Source organism: Athene noctua, chromosome 9, assembly GCF_965140245.1.
Source record: "Athene noctua chromosome 9, bAthNoc1.hap1.1, whole genome shotgun sequence".
Lineage (NCBI taxonomy): Eukaryota > Metazoa > Chordata > Aves > Strigiformes > Strigidae > Athene > Athene noctua.
Genome location: NC_134045.1, coordinates 2,950,154 through 2,973,135, shown reverse-complemented (window position 1 = coordinate 2,973,135; position 22,982 = coordinate 2,950,154).

Genomic DNA, 22,982 nt, shown 5'->3' with positions numbered 1-22,982 from the left:
TTCAAATGTGAGAGGAAAGAAAAAAATAAAAGAAGATGCAAAAGATAAAAGCAACTCTACCAGCAGCACGTGTAGGTTTTTTGGGGCCTTCTATAGCTGATTGAGACCCCTGGCTGTTCCGTGGTAGTGCGTTTCCCATTACATACTTCTAAAGATCAGAAAGGTTTGATTAACAACATATTCATTATATATTTTTCCATTAGCACTGACAGAGCTAGTTCTGCAGATGCACACGAGCCAACTTTCCTCTCCCCCAGATGAAACGACTGGGCGCAGACATCCCCTCCCGTGCTAGGAAGGGGTCTGTGCCTCCTGCCTGCGGGGAAACCCGCCGAGGTGTTGGTGGAACCGACCTCGGGCCGTTGTTGTCTTGTCTCTCGCCGTGGCCCCATCCCAGATCCATGCCCCCGCTCTCTAGGGTGGCTGTGCACCCTCACGGCATTTCGGGGAAGTGGGAGCCATGGCTGTCGGGCAGGAGATGGCCCACGGTGCTCTGTGGCCTTTCCCCAGCGCCGGCCGGTGCAAAGAGAAGAGCGTAAGAAATGGATGTCCGCAGAGAGGAGTGACCCGGCCCATGCGGGGCCCTTGTAGCTTTGGAAAATCGGTAGCTATGGGTTTGTAAACTCAGGCTGCTTTTCCTCTTTCCTTTTTTCTTGACTACATGCATGCAAGATGCCTATCGGTAGAAAACTGGATTAGGCAACGTTGTAAATGGGGTCAAACCATTTGATTTGGCTCCAGTCCTGAATTCAAGATTTAGCTGACCCAGCAGGCACACGTGGATCTGAGCAGGGATACCTGAATTTGTCTAGCAGATGTAGGCAGCTGTGCATGCTGTACTGCATGTGTGTCCTGCATCAGCAGGGGACAGTCATTCAAAATTGTTGACATAGTAGGTTAATTTGTAAAAATAATCGTGTGTTATAAAAGCAAACAGAAGAGGCTTTGCCTTTGGAAGGATTAATAATTATAAAGCAGTGGCTGAGTTTTCTGCAGTGAATTGTCTTAGAAGCAAACTAAGCGAGCATGGATAAAGCTTACCCTTCTTGAGTATGCTTACCCATTACTGAGAAATGTTTTACATAATTTTAGGAGTATAATTATATCTGTTATTTCCTGGAGTAAACAAGTTCTCAGTAAGACTTTAACAAAAAATCAAAACGGGAAAAGTACCGTATCACTCCAGTCTAGTAATGAATAATAGCGGGGTATTCCTTTGCTCTGTTGTTAAAGGAGTTAATGCTTAGATTCAGTGTTTATTAAAGCAAGTTCCTAGTTGCTTGTTAGACCCTCTGCTTTTCTGGAATGTTTTCATTTCCAAGAGAGTTGCTCCATGTGGAAACAACTGGCTTAATTGCAGGTGGACCAGAGAATGGCACCCTGTTGCGGAATTGTTGTGTACAAACACTCCTTAGGAAACAAATATAACGGAAATTTAGACTGAAATTGTGCATTGTTTTCCATTCTAATGAAACTTTGTGACATTTGATTTTTTTTTTTTTTGGTGATATTTTTCCTCTTCTCTGTCAGATCCTGCAGTGCATCTTCTCAGTGGCTTACCTGTTTCTGTGGCATCACTCTGCAATGATTTCTTTGTGTATTTTTATTTCAGAAAAGTCTACACAGAAATATTTACTATATTTCATAGAATACTGCAGTAAAACCCCATGCAGCTCTGTAAATATGCAGCTTTATATATACACTCAACTTAATGTATGCAGCACTTAAAAATGTTGCTATTGTTGCTGTGTTACTTATCAGCCCAATAACTCCAGGTGTAGCAGAACAAACTCTCTAATAAAACATTCTCTGCTGCTGTTTTACTTCCACGGCAACAGCTCAACCTGCAAAGATCACCCATCCTGAGCTACCAGCTGGAGACTCTTGCATTTTCAATATAGTTGCTATCATTATCTGTTATTCCAGGAGATGACAATTGTGAGAGCGAAGGATTCATTTTCAACCATGAGCTACCTCTGGTGAACTGAGTTGCTGGGGTCATTCTTTGACTCAGATAGAACATTCTATGTGAGACGTGATACAAGTCTCCCTTCACCTCGCTGAGCACGTCAGAAATGTCAAACGGAGCAACCTGTCTCTTTGGAAACAGCCGCCTGTCCCCCGCACAGCTCGGACAGGCCCAGCAGCAGTGGCCCCACTGCGGTGTGCTCAGGGGCTCTGGACACAGCCGCCCCCACGGCAGCGAGTTTTGGTCTCGGCCTGTTCTGAGACCTCAGAACCATTGAGAATCCAGATACTTGAGCGCAGCTGCAGAGGGGACCAGAAGGGCCCTGCAGTCCTTGGCACTGATGCTCCCACATCTAAGGACCTGGCTTTTGGGGAGAAACTCTGTCTTCGCAGAATCACAGAATCATTCAGGTTGAAAAAACCCCTTGGGGTCATCGAGTCCAGCCCGCAGCCCCACTATGGTGCAAAGTTCTCCCCTGCACCACAGCCCCCAGCGTCTCATCGGAACGACCCTTCAACCCCTCCAGGGATGGTGACTCCAGCCCTGCCCTGGGCAGCCTCTTCCACTGTCTGAGCACTCTATTTGGGAAACCTTTTCTCCGAATGTCCAGTGCAAACCTCCCTGTTGCAGTTGAAAGCCATTCCCTCTTGTTCTATGGCTCATGACCAGTGAGAAGGGACCAGCACCAGCCTCTGTACAGTGTCCTTTCAGGGAGTTGCAGAGAGTGCTGAGGTCTGCCCTCAGCCTTCTTCTCCTCAAAGTAAACAGTCCCAGCTCCTTCAGTCGCTCCTCACAGGATTTATTCTCCAGGCCCTTCACCAGCTTCGTTGCCCTCCTCTGTGCTCGTTCCAGCCCCTCAAGATTTCTCTCATATTGAGGTGCCCAGAACTGGACACAATACTCCAGGTGTGGCCTCACCAAACAGGGTGTCTTCATGCTGTTGTTAATGGTGGCTGTGTATCCATCACTGTGTGAGAAGGGAGCTCTGAGCAGGTGCTGTTGTCCATGGGGCAGCTCTCTGGGCTCCCTGCTAAATGGCACCAACCTGCGCTGGAGCCGTGTCACCACAGCTGCGCTGCCGCTCTTCCTTCTGTCAGGGTAACAGGATCACAGAGGTGTATTTTTCTTAGCTTCAGGTACCCCGTAGCTTTATCCTTCATTGCACTAACTAATTGTATACCCCGGGTATTTCAGTCCTTAGGTGTTTTTCAAACCAACTTCATTGGGCAGAAAATGCATGCATACTTTCCCTTGGATTATTTAACAAGAAACTGCTGATGTGTGTATAACCTACAAAATGTCATTTCTTGGCACCATCAGGCAGATAACTTCGGATTGCTCTCTACTTACTGAACCCTCTGCCTTTGTGGTTCCCCAAACCAGTACAGGTAGCTGGATTTTTTTGGATCCTTCCCTGCATGGCTCAGTGGGCTGGGTTACTGCAGAGCAGCATAGGAGCTGGGAGAGTTTCTATTTGTTTCCTTATGTGTGGTCTTGGTTCCATATGCATACAGGGAAATTGGTCCATATCTGGAGACATGATTTTTTTGGAAATAACAAATTTTACTGTCTGTCAAATATCCAGTGGCTCGCACTCATCTTCATAACAGCAAAAAGCTCGGTGTTTGTCTCCCATAGAAGAGGATGATCTTTAAATCTTCAGCACAAAACCCACATAGATAAATAGTTGTTTATTCTTTGAGAAGATTTAAAAAATTATACTAGATAGTAATTTTGAATGAAATCTCCTCTCTGCAATATGGAATTGTTTATAGAAGAATTGATGCAAGCAGTTATGTAGCAGAAAGTGCTGAGTGTGTTCAAGAACCGTATTTGTGGAAACCTGAAAATTGTCTTGAGCAGTCAAATGAGGAAAAGTGTAATTGACCTTAATTTAGAGTGGCTGGGGCCATGCTTGGTTGACAGCAGATCTGATACTGAAATGGGACACTGTTGTGACATCCTTGGATTAAAAGTATGTAGGGGGGGGTGGGGGTGGGGGAGAGGAAAGGAGCATCCGTATTCCCCTTGGAGGAAGCAGGGGGGGAAGCAGGGCACAGGTGGGTACTTTTCCTGAGACAGTGGGAGGCTGATGATGAGCTGGCAGCCTGCAAGGCAGGATGATGAAGCGGAAGCTTAGAGATGAGTGATCCTGGTACACCTCTTTCTTATCAGACTGACAGCGTCCTGTCATACCACATGCAGTGCAAACCGGTAGCATTTGTGGGATGTTGAACATTGTCCCTAAACCTGCTTAAGTCAGGGGGATCATAAACACTACAGTTCAGTGTTTAAATTAATTAAAAGAGAATCAATAATGACTGGAAATACTCTTCAGAGAATGTCCTGGTGATGTCTCGTCAGAAGGCTGCCAGCATTTTCAGAGGTTAACATACCCACCAGAGCAGTGTGCATGTATGTACGTGCCGGAGTTTTAGATTCCCAGTTGTTGCTTTACGCTTTACGGTGCTACGGAGCTTGGGGTTTTGGAAGAAGTAGACTCCTGCCGTGGGCTTTACAGACCAAATCCTCTCCGAGTGACCTGTAACTAAACACTGTGCAATGTTCTTGCAATCTAATGTATTGTAACCTACCTGACTGTTGTGAAAAGTTTATTTTGCCATTGTGAATAGCTATGGTAGAGAACTCATTGCTACAGTACACCACAGTGGTTATGTATCTGTATGGATGAGGAGATCTTCTGTAGTCAGGAAAGTAAGTATCCACGATGAACATAACCCCAGGGCCTGGACAAACAAAAAACCAAAAATTCTGTGGTATGTCAAGATGTGGATGAGGGAATCAAAAACGTTCAGGGACAAAAATCATTTGGTCTGCAATTAATAGGGGACCTTGTAAACTTCTCTGTTGTGAAAAATGCAAGACAATTCCATAAGTAAAATGTGCAGTGCATAAATGGTTATGTGATCTCTCGGTGCCCTTCAGTAACTTCTTCAGATATTTGTGCCATTGACCGAGAAGCGCCGTAATGGAAGGACCTAGGAAGAAATCTTCTGTAGGCTTGTCCCTTTTGCTTTGGTATTATTTTTTCTTGGTTTGCTTGATAACCCTCCCTAACTGCTTAAAACAGGAGACTTATTAGTAGACTTGGGGGAACTATTAAGCAATAATTAAACAATTCACGCTTCAAGTGTGAAATTACAGGTCCTTACTGGTGGCACCTCATGGCACATAAAAGCCACTGCTGGCTCTGTCTGCTTTGTCTTGATACAGGAATGTAATGGCATTGTGTCGGCTGGGCAGTCTGCAGGCTGCCTTCCTCCTCTCTGCTCTGTAGACTGACAGGCCGCCTCCTACAGGGACAGGGAGTAGAGGCATCAAAGGAGGAGAGAAACCCTGCGCTGAAGTAACCTGTTCTCAGGAATTGTTTCATTGCATTCAGTGGGGCAGAAGTGCTAGAAAAATCTGGGGTTCATGCTTGAGAGCACCAGCAGTAGGTTCTCACACGTGATTTGACTTTGGTTGGGATGACAGACTTGTTCTGTGTTGTACAGATTTCTGTCAGTCTTTGGTAGGTGATGTGTGCCAGAATTACCAGGAGGTGGTTCTCACTACCTTAAATTACATCATTAACACAGGAAAAATGATGGCACTGATCAAAAGCCTCCGAATACAGAAATTATTAGGAACACCCCCCTCTGTGTGTGTGTGTGTATTTTGTACATTGTGAGCATATCTTTGTCATTGATGAAATGACATCTGTGAACTTTGTTTCTTTAAGCTGTTCTCACATAAAATGAAGTGCTCTGGTAAAACGTACATTTCTGTCCTTAATTCTTTATTTTTTCTCTTCTTACTTGCATGACAAGGTATAGGAACTAGCTAAGCCGACTTTTGTATGGGATTTAAACTTCTGAATTTCAAAAGGGAGACCACATCTCCTGATTTGTTTTAATCACAAGAAATAGTGCTTCTATAACTATGTGAGAGATGGTAGCGTAGCAGAAAAAATTGAATTATTTTACAGTACTGATCACTCTATAAATGTGTTTTGACTACAGTAGCCAAGGGTTTTTTGGCTAACTTTTGACACGCTATAGTTGTTTCTAGAGGTGCTGGGGAGAAGAAAGGAATGTGAAGGGGAAAACAGGAGAGAAGATGAGTGTAGAATGTGAAAATTTGCATACATGTTAAAAAAGTTGCTTTGCAACAAAAACTCTTTAGAAACTTGCTTTCTTTTAAAACATCCCCCAGTTTTTTCTGAAGAGAAAAGGTACAACGAGTAAGCGTTTTCTTCCACTTCTGTGTAAAAGAATAACCCATGACTAACTTCCACAGGAATACAAGTAAAATCTGAGTAGATCTGGACTTCAGAAATTTTGTAGCAACACGGTAGAGCTGTGAGAGGACAGGCTCACCCCACGCTTTTAACACCTCGCCCGCCCACAGCCTGCAGGCAGGCAGAGCCAGAGATGACCAGAACCAAGATGGTCCATATAGTGAGACAGCTGGGCACAGGTGGAATAAGGTTTTCTTTCCCACATGCATTACCTATTTTGAAAAACATAAACTCTTCCCTCCTCCTTAATAATGCTTTCTTTCAGCACTGTCTGCTAGCTACTCACTTGGCCATGTCAAGACAGCTACAACTGTGCTTTTTGGAGCAGTCGGGAGGCTGTGTTTTTGGAATGGAAGATTCTGTTATTTTTGTAAAACCTTGTTGGGGGAAACATTATGACATGTCTCCAGTGTAAAAGTTCTCCAAATTACTCTATCGGTTTGATCACAAGATTTTCTCAAGCCTGGGCTGAGCATCCCTCAAGCCAGGCCACAGTCTGATGTTTTCCCTGCTTGCTCTTTGTGCAACAGCACTAACCACTTGTTGGGTGATGATGTTATCAAGCGTGTAGCCAGCAGGCATGAAGGAAGTGTTTACACACCTCTCTCCAGCACTTCTGAGGCCATATTTGTAGCAACGTGTCCAGCTTTGGACTCCTCAGTACCAGAAAACTATTGACACACTGGAGTGAGTCCAGCCACCGCAATGATGGGGGCAGGGGTGCACGGGACATGAGAAGAGGCTCTGGGAGCTGGGTTTGCTTAGTCTAAAGAGCAGAAAGCTCAGGTGGGGTCTGACAGCTGATTTCAACTACCTAATGAGAGGTTACAGAGAAGACAGAGCCAAGCTCCTCTTGGAGCTGCACAGCGATCACGAGAGGCAATGGACAGAAGCTGCAACGTGGAAAATGCCAATTCGGTTGTAAGAAACTCTTTAACTGTGAGGGAGGTCAAACACTAGAACCAGGGCCTACAGAAGTTGTGGTATGTCCATCACTGCAGGTATTCAGAACTCATCTGGGCAAGTTCATGACCAGCTTTATCGAAATATGAAGTTGGATCTAACATCAAAATTGGTCCAACTCTGCAAGGTGAAAGGAGATACTGAAACTGCTTAACCAAATGACCGCCAGGAGTCCCTTCCAACCTCAATTAATTCATGCCTCTTCCACAGGCATGTCATTGCTTGCTGTCATTATTGAAAACTAACAAGCCCGGAGTCTTCCACCTTGACTTGCTTCTGGAGTCTAGGAGAACAAGCCCAAATCTGACATTTCTGCTGATGGTTACAGACAATGCTGTGGCAAATCCAGTTGTGTCTGAAGTAGATGTGATTGTAACAGGGCTGTTGTAGCACCGCTTTGTCTGGAAGCAGTGAGAGCAACATCTTTGTTGCTTCAGTCTCTTTTATGCTGCTGTGTGCAAGTCCTAATGCTATGGTGTCCTAGTATTCTGGAGCAAAACCAAACCTTCATTGATACGAGGGCATGGTGGTTTTTTTCTGTGCAGAAGCCACTGTTGAGGAAACTCCAGGTCATAGCACTCAGAGTAGCTGTGTTGTCTTGAGGTATGAATATTTTTCTTCATCCCCTGATTTTCCAGATGAGCCAGTTGAATCTCAGTGGTCTCTCATCCTGGTTGCACCTGACAACTAGGGAAACAGTGAACACTGAGGTTGAGCCGTTTAGCCATTTTTTCCCCTCCAGTCTCCAAAGTCCTTAGTTCCTGGACTGAAATGAAATGTGGGTTCCTGCATGCCAAAAGGGGTTGTTTTATCCGGGTTTTGTGGAGGAGAAAAGGAAGAGGTTCTGAATAGGGATTTAGAACGCACTCAGAATAGTCGTTGCTTGCAGTAGAAGGAATTGGATGCTTCAGTCATTTTGACCTTAGGAAGTAGAGTATGAGGAGGATTTATTCCTGTGTAGAATACTTTTGATTTGTTCACTCTGCATAGATAAATAAAGGATATAAAACTGTTCTTAAAACTTGGGTTTGAGGGGTTACAGGGGATAATATGTAATAACTAAATAGATCAGTCTCCCTGGGGACCATTTGCATTAATGAACCACCTGCTACCCTTACCTCCATGAAGTATCATGGGCAGCATCATGCTCATTCTGTCGTGCAGCAATAATGGGATATCCAGGTGTCTTTGTAACAGGAGCGTATTTGACTCATTTTTGCTTGTTACTTCTCCCTCCCCAGTGACCGCCTCTTGTCTCAGGCAAGCCAGTCCTGTTGGTTATTATCAATGTGACCAGAGGTGGAAGTAACCAAGATGTCTCAGGTCTCCTTGGCAATATGGTGAGCACGGTACAATGACGTGATTCATTCACAGAGCAGGTGAGTGTGGAGTTGTGAATGCTTTGTTTACGTGGCATTGCAGCATCCAGTCACGTACAGCAGGTTGCTGCTACTTGTATTGCCTTAAGCATCTCCTTCTGTTTAAAGAAACCTCCACAAACCCAACAACAACAAAGAAAAACCTTAATTCTTTACTGATTCTTACAAGGTCTGAGGCATCTGATCATCCCCTTGCCTCGACAGAGAAGTACGCACACTCGCTGTGCTCAGAGAGGATTATCCTAATGAATTTGCCTATCTGCAGTTGTGCTATGCTGTCCTCAAACACTGTTTCCCTTTCCGAGCAGGGCAAGCAGAAGTGAAGGATTCTTACACCCATTTAAACAGGATGGAAGTTAATTCTGATTTCTGGGAAGTTATTTTGACTTTACACTGTCTTACCAAGGAGGGAATCAGTCCCAGTCTCACCGCAGTACAGTGACACAGGGAGATCATTGGTTGTGGCAGGGAAAACTTGTTTGTTTATGCATACTGCGCTGAAGCTTAAACTGTGCTTTGGTTTGGTTTCTTTGGCAGCAGGAGATGCTTAGTTATCAAGGGGGCCGTGGCAGGGGAAAAAGGGCCAAACCTTGCAGTCTTGTCCATGTTGGCTGGTATGAATAGAGGCTGTACCTCCTGGTAGTATCGAATTCAGCTTTTTTGTTTTAGCAAAAGGTTAGTTGGGAAGAATATAGCCTCACACAAGACTTCTCTCTGCAGTGCACAAGAACGACAGACCCAGACTTTTATTAAACAGGAAATAGTTGTCTGTTGAAAAACGTCTTCTGCTTAAACACATGATTCTTTACTACTACTTTATCCTGAGGCTCTCCCTTACCCAGTTTCATCAGTCAGAATGTCTTTTCCAGATGGCAGCTGTTTAATGGTGTGTCAGGTCTTGTGGCTGCAGTGGTCTTTAGTCTTTTAAAGTAAAAGCCAAGTCAGTTACTTAATTCCTTCCTTGTCCCAGGGCATGAATCCTCACAGCATGGCTTTTCTTTAGTAGCAGCTCGCAGGCCAGGTAATAACTGGTAGAAATCTCTGATGCGTTTGTCACTCTTGTCTGGGATGCATGTGTTTTCAAGGGGAAGCCATCATATGAATGGCTTAAACTACCATTTTCCTGTTTTCCTTCCCCCACCCTCATCCATTCAGTGTCGTTGGCCCCTCTTTTTGAAAATACTGATAATCAAATTAATAAACCGAGGTAATTAAATCATGAATTCTTTCCCCCAATACCAGCTGTTCTACCAGGTTCTTCTTCCTATAGGTGCTCATAAACAGGCAAAACTTCCTACTATATTAAATATCCATATTGTTGGCAAAAGGCAAAAATCTTGTTGTTTGCTACTACCTGAATATATTAGTCATTAATGAAGAAAGTCAGGTGCTTGCAGGACAGCTGGTGCTCTGCATAGTTGTACTTGCTGGCAGCTATCCGTTTTCTTTCTCTTGATATTGTGCAAAATGAAGTAATGAAAAGGTTAAAGAAGATTCCTCAGCACTGAGAAGTGATAAACTAGCATTGCAGGAAACTGAGAACAGGATGGAAACTGTAAAGTTTCTCCATGCAGCCTCGTCAATGTCGAATTTCCCCCTCCTCCTCCACCCCCTTGCCATGTTATGTATTTTTTTGAACTATTTGCGTACATAAAGCCTGTTGGTAGACTCCTGTTGCTCTGGGGAGATTTGTGCCTGCTTATAAAAAGCAGGGCAAGCGTGGCTGGTTCTTGGGGATGAAGCGGGTGCAGGAGGGAGTGCTTGCACAGGCATGTCAGCAGCCGTGAGCTGGGGCTGTCCCCTCTCCGTGAGCATAAGCTGGGGCTGTCCCCTCTCCGTGGGCACAAGCTGGCTCCCGTCTGAGCTGGGGAGCTGTGACAGCATGGCTGGCAGCTGCTGAGAGGAGGGATGTCTGCCCTGGCACCCCACTGGAGGAGAGGAAAATGTGTCGGGGAAAGTCAGAGAGGCAAGTTAAGGCCTTTTCCTGAGAAGAGAGAATAGCTGAACTTGTGCGATGTGGATGAGGGAGGCTGGGCGTTTAAAAGGTGTTCAGACTCCTCACAAAGACGATTCAGACTTTCTCAGTTAACCTCACCTGGTCTTGGGGAGGGCTGAGGGGTCAGCAGGGTTGAGTGTTCAGGCCATATCCTCTCTAGCGATGAGCAGGGTCTGGTGATTCCTCCTCTGACTTCGGGCACCCATTTTGAACATCCCTATCCCCCATCTGTAAATTAGTTCGTAATTCCGGTTTCTTCTGTCTAAAATTCTTCGAGTGGGCAGTGGTATTTCCGTGTGTTGCAATTAAACAGCTGAAGAGAGAATGGTGAATCCTGAAAGTGACCTTTTGCTAATGGTCCTCGAGAGTGTTGGAAAGGATTTGTTTGCTTAGACTGTGATCACTCCCTTGTGAGCAGCTTCAACCTAGTGAGTTTAATTTGTCTATAGATGTTATTCTCTTGGCTTTATTTAGTTTGGGTAGAAGATGATGAGGGCGGGGAGAAGCTAGATGGACTACTTCATACCTTTACATCTTCTTGGTTTTTCCCATATGCCAGGGTTTTCCATGCTCTGCAGAGAACATTGAAGTTAAAGTATAAGAAACGGAAGGACAGAGTAAGAGAACTCTGTTTGAAACCTGATTTGACAGAGATTAGAAGGGAGAGGAAATGTGGTTATCTCTTTGTCTATAAATACCTTTTTTAAACCTGTTTACCTGCTGGGATCTTGGATCACATTCCAAATACTCACAGCATTTCTCCACGCCAGGAACGCGCTGTTATCCCTCTTGTACAGGTAAGGGCTGTATGTCGGACTCTCTGGTCTGTACCACCCAGGCTTGGATTTTTGCACTGAGAGTTGGAGAGCCTTTTCACTTGTGTCTCTTGATTTTAAATGCTCTCAAAAAGGTCAGTAACCCTTTCAGGTAGTCAATTACATGGTTCAAGACAGAGAAGAATTAGACCCAGAAAGCTTGTCTGGACAATTCAACGGTGATTTAACGGAGTGGGGAAGAGGAGAGGCAGGAGGCTGGGCAGTGGATATTCCTCACTTGGCCATGAGCACACAGTATGGTATGGGGATTTGCCATGCTGGTGTGGCAAATGTGATGAAACCCTAATTCCTTCTTCCACTTGGCTCTGCTTTTAGCCTGTGTCCAGCTCAGCTGGGGAGAAACCCCAGGGCTCTTAACACCCCACCTTCATAGCCTAATACTCCACCCTAGGTGGGAATCCAGGCCTGTTGCTTGTGAAGGGTGGAGAGACAGTGTTTGTACTGGAAAACTCAGCAGCTGGCACCCCTGAGTTTCATTCCCAGTGCTGCCCCAAGCTCCTCCAGCTGGTTACTCACTCCTTTTGTACCTGTGGAGGGCCCTGCGCAGAGTAAGGCACTTCTGCTGGGAAGGGAACATCAGCTCTGGGTTCAAGGAAAAGGGGTAGCATGAACACAGGAGAACCTAACCTGCTTGCTCTTCTCCAGAGAGATGTAAGAGCTTCTAGTAATAGTCCTCTCCTACTGAGATTTGATTTTTTTTTTTTTCTTGCGTCATTGCCAAGTTTACACTTTAATTCTGTTTAGTAAAAAAGCCCCATATGTAAACTCAACCTTGGGGACTTCTATGTTGATAACAATGGCTTGTTTGTGTGCATTATGTTTAGCTTCCACTGTAAGGGATGGGGTCAAACAATCTGCAGACAAGGGGATGGATGAGAGAAAGGTCCTGCTTCGTATTAAATTCTGCAGTCAGAGTCAGAACTTTCCGAACTTTCCATTTATAAACTTTGTTGGAAATCTCAGCAGTCCTTAAGACACAGTGAAGCTGAAGACCACAGATTCACTCCGCAGAACCCAGCCGGTGTCTGTTCCTGTTAATGCCTTACCCTTTTTGAGGGTCCTGTGGCAATCAGATATATGCTCAGGTTAGATTATTCACGCCGTATGCTGTTGGACCCTGAAATAACTTTGATTTTATGCATTAAATATATAATCATGTATTAAAGCTCCTAATCAGATAAAAATCTGCAGGAAATTAAGTAGTAAACACTTTATGCACCTTTTTTTCTGTCACAAAAACTTAACAACAAAATGTACCACATCCTCCCTTTTGTAATGACCGTTCTTGCTTGGGGTTTGTTCTTGCAAGGTGTTGATTGCTCTGGCTGTCATCCAGCAAGACTTAAGCATGTAATTTAACTTTAAGGATGTAAGTAGTCCCACTTTATTGAAACCATTTGAGTGATTAAAGGTACGCAGGTGGATAAGTGCTTTGCTGGATGGAAGCCAGAATGCACAGAACCTTCCAAGATCAAATCCTTAATTATTAAATTGATTTAGAGCAGTTCTTGTATCCAAGGCAACAGGGACAATGAGATGGTCATGTATTAAACTCTCTATACATCTCAGAGGAATTTTGTTAGTTAAATTATGCTCAAATATGGGTGGACATGGTCTGCTGTAGTATGTTCTCCTCAAACAGGCAAAATCTGTCTCGATAATAGCGTGCTGGTGAATACAAATGGAGTAAATCAGTCATGCTATAGGTCCTCTATGTAAATGTGTATGGGGTCTTTTTGTTTGCTTACTGACTTAACTCAAAAACCAGTCTTCATATTACCTCTTCTTCCCTCAATCATTAGGTAATTTGTCCAGATGATTAGCAGGTTTTTTTCATCAGATAGATGTTGCTCACCCTCATATGTTATCTGAGAGCTTTTGAAATACGCATTTCTTTTGTCTCTCCTTCGTGGATTTCATTTAAATGGGGAAGAATGTTTTCTAGCTCTTTTATTCCACAATTTCATTTACCTGTTAATATGCTAAACTATTAGTAGTCCAGAACTCTTAAAATATTGAAAGACGAGTAAAAAACCCTCCCCCTCCTTGTTCTATTTATGTTTAAAGAAGCTCTTGATTCTGGAACCTGTCTCATTATTTTTTTTCAATACCTAAAACTAGGATATCACTAACATCATAGCTCAGACAAACCAGTTCAGACTGAATCAGTTCTTCAGTATTTTCATTCAAAAACTCAGTTGCTTTACAACAGCTGAAACACAGTTTACATCAATGGCTGAGGCACAGAAGAATGCATCCCAGGGTCTTTCATAGGGAAGGAAAGATGGGGGGAAAACTGACGTTTTCCGCAGTCCTGTTTGGTTTTGCATGGTCTTTCCACCATCAGTAAGGTGAAGAATAATCTTGTTTAGGGTGAATACGTTGCAAGAATTTACTGTATCTTCTGAGGTTTCTGTAGTGCCAGGTAGCTGTTGATTTACGTCAGCGATGGGTCATTTGTAATCATACACGATGATCTGTGTTTATTTCCAGTTTGCTTTGATACTGTGTTGTATCTTGTGTGACTACATGTGCTGTAGAAATAGCAGACCTATATTTTTTTTTAAAACTAGTAGTGAAGAGAGCAATCGGTTTCCAGTAAGAATGTCCTTTTGTGTCATTTTGTGATTTTAGGAAACAGAAAAAATGTGAACTTCAGAATACCTCATTTGTGATGCCACAGGGGAGTTCACAGTTTGAGAAACCTGGGCATCAGTTAAAACAGTGCAGATAATATCAGACTGTAAGCTTCTGGAAAACTCCAGGTGGTAAAGGTGTGATGAATTCTTCATCATGTGAAGATAAGTACAAAGATAAAGCTATTTTTCCATGTTTGTGGTCCTACATCACCCTAATTTTAAATTCATTTTTGGTTTAATAGAATATATTCCTACAGAACTTCTACAAACTGTCTTCACTTTGTAGCATTTACTTTGCAAGTAAACCCTGAAGTCCTCATTCTTCCATGCTTTGCACATGGAGCAATGATTCCTGTCGCTGCAGAGGAAAGGCATTTAACCCACACTGGTGTAAATGGTCAGTGTCATGGACAAGGAGGCTGGTTTCTTGCATCTTCCTCTTTGTGTTGGTTCTGCCTGTTTATTGCAAACTTTAGAAGAATCGTCTCCCGCTTTGAACTGCTGCAAACTTGATTGCACCCAGGTTTCACCAATGAGAGGGGACCATTAGCAAATTTAAGGAGCAGATGCACATAAAGTAGTTCTGCTTGGGGGCTAATGTAAATACAGTTGAATAATATGAAGCAAGTGTGGTGTTCCTTATCTCTAGCAAATCTTGTGATTTGGTCTGGGCTTAAAATGTTTTGTAGATTAGCTGTCAGCTAGAAATATGCTAAAAGCCAAAACAACCTCCCACATCATGAATGAAGAGAGCTGTGTTGGTAGAAGTTCTTAAACGGACATAATTATATTGGCAAAGGGAAGGAGGAAAGACCCCTTTGCTATCATCTGGTCCATCTGCGGAGCTGGCAAAAGAATTAGAGGTGTAGATTACACCTGTATAAACTCCCTCTCCCAGTTTGCCAGTAAACTGGATGGGTAAAACTCAATGTTTGTCAGTGTGGGCTCTTCCGCAGTTATTTATTATCTGATAAAACCCAGCATGTGATCCTTGCGCAGCGTTTTGCAAGCTGGCAGTGTTAGGACCGTTCTGTCCATAGCTGTGTGTCTCACACCCCAGATCTGTCTGATGCACTGCTGCTATCGCAGGGCACAGGATTTTCTCTTGGAAGCCTGGCACAGTGGCCATGGTGCCGATGCCGCCTGCTGCGGTGGGCGGAGGAAGCAAGCAGTCAGTTCAATGTGAATGATAGAGCAAGCTTCAATTCTAGTGAAAGAAATCACACCTTATATAAGCACTAACTATAATTATGCACACTAATCATAAATCTATTGGATACCTCTAAAAGGTTACATTATAATATCCCAGCCCCTTGTGGCATTTCAGGTATGTCACAACATCTTCCCTCTTCTGGCCTATTTCCTTCCCAAAGCTGTTTACCATCATAATCAAGGCCGTTCTGTACCTCAGTTTCTCCCTTTGTTAACATAACAGTCCTTGTTAGTGTAACTGTACCCTGAGTTTTTTCCTTTGTTTACCTCAGATGGCTGCAGTCAGCTCCTGCACAGACCCATGGCCTTGTTCTGCAAGCCGTTCTCCAACAATTCCCCCTTCTTCTTTTTGTGCAGGCTGCACAAGCATAAATTTATTAATATTTCTCATTATACAACTATATGCTATTTTAATAATTACTACAATCAATAATACTATTCCTAGTCACTGCAATAAATTGTCAAAGGTACCCTATGAAGTACAAAGCATCCCATACTATCCACATGCAAGGGATATGACTAAATACTACAAAATAAACAGTAAGGAAAATACGGTACTAACATTCAGATCCGCAGTTGCTGGGGAACCCCGAATGCAGTGAGAATTCAGAGTGCCCTTCCTCACAAACTGGAAGTCCTATGCGATGGGTCCATCCGTAGGTGAGGCATCCAACATCGCTGCAAGCAGGTCCGGCCTCTAAATCAACTGGCCAAAATAACTGGCAACTTTCTTTGAGCGGAAACATCTGATTTCATCCTCCTGTTGGGTTCCACCCAGAGCCTGGCCAGCACTCCAGGGGAAAACCAAGGGAGTTTCTAAATAAGGTTAAACACTTGAGCTTTTAATTCTTAATATTACTAAACAAAGAAAGTTGAATACACATTCTTACAGCATTTCATCCTTATTAATAACTACATTTTATCTAAACTACATCTTTCACTAGTGACTAGTAAGCCTAGATATTTCATTAAGGAGTTGCAATTACTGTTAGCATTTTCTCTTAAAAGAATTGGCAACTGTAGTGTAGTTTGTCCTGTTGCAGTAGCAAACATTACCCAGACATTCTGCTTAAGTGATCAGTCGAAGAGATCACAAACTGTCAGCACAGGGGCACCCACAGCACCCACAGCTGGATCCTGAGTGCTGGCTGCCTCTCACCCTCAGGTGTGGTTGCACACACCTTGCTGGTGACCACTGGAGATGAGACCTGTGGAGACACAAGCATAACCTCTTCCCCAGGTTATTAAAGGAAATGGTCCTTCCCAGTTACCCCTTTCTAGGTTTTTGTTAACACTTGAGCTTTGCTCTGGACTTCTTGTTGATCTGGTATTTGTGATGAAAAACGACACAATATTGGTGGCACCTGTAACACAGGGGAGATGTTTAAAAGGTTTGAAGAGATGGAGTCTGTCTGGTATTCAGGGCAAGAAGAAAATTTTTTAAATTCTTTTTTAAAGAAAATTGGTTTTGTATTGCCCTGGCATTCTGGTGGAAAAAATGCATGTGTTTTTCATCCCACTGAAACAGCAGAGCATATGGCTGACCTGGAACCAAGATCTCTCCCCCCTTTTTGTTTTTGCCAAAGCACTTGTGCTCTTTCTACAATGGCTTGTCCTGTGGGGGAATGCAGTGTACTTGTGATGCTTGTTAGCTATGCGGTGAAGATCTTGTTTTGCTTTCTCTGTAAGTACTCTGGGTGATGTCAGTGAAGGATCTTTTCACAAAATATCAAATAAGCTATGCAGATCATCATGAGTTAGGCCCACAATGGCTGTAAGCAATTTATAGTTGCTAACAGTGTCTGTAAATCTTTTAAAGTCTTAATAACAGTTTTAAGTTGTTGCAGGACAAAGCACACAGGTGATTCGGTTCACAAGGTTAGTGTCAGGGTGGGTTTCAGGGTGGGTTGTGCTACAGTGGTGATTAAGACAAATTTGATGCAATTTGAGTTCCTCATTGAGTCATACAGTCATGACCCCAAAATGCAATAGGGGTTTCCAATATAAATGGATGAATATTTGCTACCCAGCTTTCCGGGCCCCTTACATGAATGAGATCCTTGCTTTAAATCGTTACAGCATGACACCAACCCTGAAAAGCATTTGAGTTACCGGAGCTAACAGCCAGTCTGCTCACAGATATTATGGTCACATCTGCACCAGTATCTAAAATGTCTGTCAGGTCGACAGATCTTTTAGTTTTAATGAGAGTACATTTTACCAGAAGTTAACCTTGTGTCACATCTAAGTCCAAAAAATATTTAAGGGGTACCTGCTGATCCAAATCCTGAGTAACTGCGGCTTCTTGGTATACTATTAGGGGGAGCCACAGTAAAATTAACAAGTACAGACCATAATTTTGATTTTTCTCTTCATAATCAGCATCTACGACCCCTGGTAAAACAAACAACCCCTGTCAGGTTGCAGATGATTTTTTAACAATATTTTCATTAGGCAGATGGTTCAGAGGTGCACTCTCCCCGCAGAGCATGCACCTAAATTCAAGACAACAATCAACACAGGATGACTGCCTCCTGCTAGAGGAGGTATTTCACCTGTAACTCTGAGAACACTGAGCCCAAACCAACCGCCGCACCGATGCCCCAGCGGGCGGGCACTAGGACCCTGCAGTTCCTGGCCGGCGCTTCCCTGGGCGGAGAACTCCGCGGCTGCAGCGGCCGCGGCGCTCTCTCGCTCTCTCTCTCACACACACACACACAATCACACACACACACACAATCACACAACTACACAAAGGAGCTCCTGACAGTTAATACTGACACAACGTAAAGTGACAGCTATCACCAATACGAGGACTCCGTTAAGAGCACTAAGCCTGTGCCGCATCCCCCTGCCGCTTTTGGCGGGGGGTGCCGAGCGCGCAGTGCCGGGCTCAGCCGCAGGCGGCCGCTCCGCGGGGGGGTCGGGGAGGCCCCGGGCCGCCGCCGCCAGCTCCGAATGTTAAGCATGGAGAGCCACACGCTCGGTTTTCCAGGTAGAGCACTGTGCCGGCGTGAATGCTGTTTTTCTCTTAAAAGTGTTAGCCAATTTTTATGGGGCCAATCGATATCCCTGAGCCATCGCCTCCAGTACAGCTGTTGTGGTCTGAGTTTTTGCAGCCCGTTCTTATTAATGCTTTCCTCTAAATCTTTAATAACAGAAAAATGCCGTTTTTCCCAATGTGGCTGATGACCCAGCTCATAGCTCACAGGAGTAAGAATTTTTCTTGCCATGTCCATATTCCGTTGTGCCAAGGTTTTTTCGCCTCACTTTTACCTACGGATCATCCTCAGTTAAGGGAGGACAGAGGACAGATTCTTTTTCAGGATTTACAGTGTCAGGGTCTAAAAGATTATCACACCATTCTGCTTCTTTAAACAATAAATTTGGCTCTTTAAAGTGTCCCTTAGCCTTGCCTAGACTAATCAGCGCAGCTAAGTCTTTTATCAGACCTATTCCTCGCTTTTCTAAAAAGCAAAAAGTTTTTGGGCTACCTCACGTGTAATATTCCTGCCTGGGCAAATTTCCTTAATTTCCTGTCCTGAATCGTGTAGCTTGACGACCTTCTTTAATATCCGATCAAGTAGCTACCGACCAGTGCTGGCTTTTCCTAGGTTTCCCCAAATTCAGCCTTATTCCTGTAATTCCTTGTGTCCTTTCCTGGTTATCCCACTGCGGCCTTTCCGGGGTAGCCCTTCTCGGGTGGCAGTATCTCCTGAAGCAATAATTTGGATCAGCTGCTCCGATGTCAGTCTTACGATCCTGGCGCTTTGGAGATGGCACGCATCTGCTGCTCTTTCTCAGCGATCTTGTCGCCTTCCTGCTCCGAGTCCGTCCGCCGCTTCCCGGGTTCCGCGTTCGGTGCGCCACTTGCGGAGGAAGCAGGCAGCCGATTCAATGTGAATGACAGAGCAAGCTTCAACTTTATTGAAAGAAATCACCCCTTATATAAGCACTCTACAATAACCATGCACACTACTCGCAAATCTATTGGATACATGTAAAAGGCTACATTATAGTATCCCAACGCTTTGTGGCATTTCAGGTATGTCACAACATCCTCTTTCTTCTAACTTGCTTTCTTTCCCAAGGTTGTTTTTTTACCATCAAGGCCATTGTGTACCTCAGTTTCTCTCTTTGTTAACATAACAGTCCTTGTTAGTGTAACTGTACCCTGGGTTTTTTTCCTTTGTTTACCTCAGATAGCTGCAATCAGCTCCTGCAGAGACCCATGGCCTTGCTCTCTGCAAGCCGTTCTCCAACACCACGCATCCCTCTGTTTGTTTTTGAGCGATCCAGACCCCTTTTATTGTTCGGTCCATCGTTTTCTCAAAACACTTCCACACAGAGCTTAACATCATTAAAAGATTACAATGACAATCAAAACTGTGATTCCATATAAAACCAAACCGTTTAACCATCTAGTAATTGGTAACCTTTTAGCCGAATCATTATTAAATACTCTTCCTTCTTCAAGATGTAAACTCATTGTGTAAGCATCACTACAAAACCAAGTGTCATTTACTGGTACTGCTGAAGGAGTCATATTTTGCTATCCTAGCTAGACTGTCTGATTATACCAACCATGTGTCAGAGTTGTATAAGGCCGATGCCTCCCAGATCTCCCCTTTCTTGGTTTTGTGGTGGCACCTGCAAGGCTTGTTTGAGAGCTGTATCAATCAGGGCTTAGACAAACTTCAAAACATAGCGTACTTAGAATAATTCCACAGAAGGCTAAAAGAATATAGCAGTTACAATTATTAGTTAAAAAGAGTAGGCTAATTTCACTACCCATAATTAAGGGTTATGACTAAATACTACAAAAAATAAACAGTAAGGAAAATACAGAGTAGCACACTTAAATATTAGGTGTACTAACATTCAGATCCGCAATTGCTAGGGAACCCCGAATGCAGTGAGAATTCAGAGTGCCCTTCCTCACAAACTGGAAGTCCTACGTGATGCGTCCATCCGTAGGTGAGGCATCCAACATCGCTGCAAGCAGGTCCGGCCTCTAAATCAACTGGCCAAAATAACTGGCAACTTTCTTTGAGCGGAAACATCTGATTTCATCCTCCTGTTGGGTTCCACCCAGAGCCTGGCCAGCACTCCAGGGGGAAAACCAAGGGAGTTTCTAATAAGGTTAAACACCTGAGTTCTTAATATTGCTAAACAAAGAAAGTTGAATACACACATTCTTACAGCATTTCATCCTTATTAATAACTATATTTCATCTAAACGACGTCTTTCACTAGTGACTAGTAAGCCTATATATCTCATTAAGGAGTTGCAATTACTGTTAGCATTTTCTCTTAAAAGAATTGGCAACTGTAGTGTTTGTTATGTAGCAAACATTACCCAGACATTCTGCTTAAATGATCAGTCGAAGAGATTGCAAACAGTTGGTACAGGGGCACCCACAGCACCCACAGCTGGATCCTGAGTGCTGGCTGCCTCTCACCCTCAGCTGTGGTTGCACACACCTTGTCAGTAATCACCAGGGACTGTGACCTGTGGAGACACAAGCATAACCTCTTCCCCAGGTTATTAAAGGAAATGGTCCTTCCCAGTTACCACTTTCTAGGTTTTTGTTACCACTTGAGCTTTGCTCTGGACTTCTTGTTGATCTGGTATCTGTGATGAGAAATGACACAATATTGGTGGCACCTGTGAGACAGAGGAATGTTTAAAAGGTTCATGACATATAATGCCTTATTTAGCCTTTCGTGAGGTGTAGATTGATAGCCTGCATCTCCCCTTTTTTGTTGTTCTAACAGATGCTTTAGCTTTAGTGAGAGTACATTTTACTAGAAGTCAATCATGTCACTTTCTGAGCCCAAAATATTTAAGGAATAGCTGCTGATCCAAATCCTGAGTAATTGCGGCTTTTCGGCATACTATTAGGGGGAGCTGCAGTAAAGTAAGCAAGCTGAACAATTTTTGACCCTTTTGTTACAGAACACAGGGGTTCAGCCCATAATTCTGATTTTCCTCTTCATAACCAGCATCTACGACCCATGTAAGATTGTAGATGACCTTTTGACAATATTTCCGTCAGGCAGATGGTTCAGAGGTGCACTCTCCCCGCAGAGCACGCACCTAAATTCAAGACAACAGTTAACACAGAATGACTGCCTCCTACTAGAGGAGGTATTTTACCTGGAACACTGAGAACACTGAGCCCGAACAGACAGCAGCACCGATGACTCTCTGCAGCTGGGTCGCGTCTCACACACACGGAACAATCACAACCACACCAAGAGGCCCCTGACACTTATTACTGACACACATAAAATGACAAGTACTACAATCTTGAGAACATCATTAAGAATATTTAAAGCCGTTGCTGCATGACAGCGTCAGCACCTTCTCTGTGGAAAAACTGCCGCTTTAGTCGGGGGTGGGGGGGGCCGAGTGCGCGGTGCCGGGCTGGGCAGCAGGCAGTCACTCCGCGGCGGGGGGGCTCGGGGGAGCCCCGGGCCGCCTCCACCAACTCCATACTGCGCCCCGACCGCTGCCAGACCCCGCGGACTCCTCCGATGCCGCCTCATTCCCCTTCTGACGGCATCAGGTGCCCTTCTGGTGTGCTCAGCTCTGGCCGCGCAGCTCTCGGTTCAGGCCCCGCTGCCCGCCACGGACCCGGCGGCGCGACTGGCAAAGTAAACAGGTTTTTTCCTGAGCTAACGCGACGGGAGCCGCTAGGGGCGCAGGCATCGGGGGCGGATTGTCAGAATGAGATGCCGCTGCGATCCCTAAAGTCTCTCGAATTTGTTTCCAGAGTGTGCTGTAGCTGCTCACTTCTTTTGCTGACCTTCCTCCATCACTGCTCGAATCCCAAAGCTGTTTCCCTATAGATTCCCAAGTAGATACAAGTCCCTTTTCTAGGCTCCACCTTAAACCTTCCAGAGTGAATACTTTCCCCCTCATAGAGAGGACACACTGGAGGAGTTTCACCACTGCCTGTTTGTCCTTGGCAAGGTAGCCCCATTGCTCCCCGGCCGCCGCCTTTTGCGGGTCTGTTATCTTCAATCTCTCCCTCTATCTCTCCCTTTTAAAGTTACAGCGCGCTGCTTCTCACCTTCAGACACCGGGGCAGTGTCTGGGTATGTCGACCGGCTTTCTCCCCCTCAGACTGCACTCCGACGAGTCCTCTTCAGTGAAGACTTTGTGCCAATCTTGAGGCCCCCACCCAGGGACGCCACTCGCGGGAGAGCTGAGCACGCACACGACCAAGGGGATCAAGCAATGCCCGTTTATTACAACTAAGAAAGCCCTTTTATAATGTTCTCCTGCACACGTGAGTAACATGCAGTACAAGTCCTCAAGATTGGACAGTTAACTTAGCCCGCGCTTTAAACCTTTTTACGACTGGATAAAAAGTGCCACATCAGCCTTGCCAGGCTGCCTGCCCTGTGGAACCTCCTCTTCCGTCCCAACCCCTGCCGGGGGTTGTTTGTCTCGTCGAGTTTCTCCCCCCTCATTCGGGGTCACATCCTTATCGCATTCTTGCTCGGCTGAGGCTCTTACCAGTCTTGTTCTCATACAGGATTGCTCACATGGCCATTCTCTCACAGAAAGCCCTCTAGAATCCCAACAGTACCCGGTATTCCTGGAAACTGACAGCAGTCCAGGAGGCTCTCTAGGTCTTAAAATAGAATAGAATCGTTACAATAGGTGGTACTTGCAA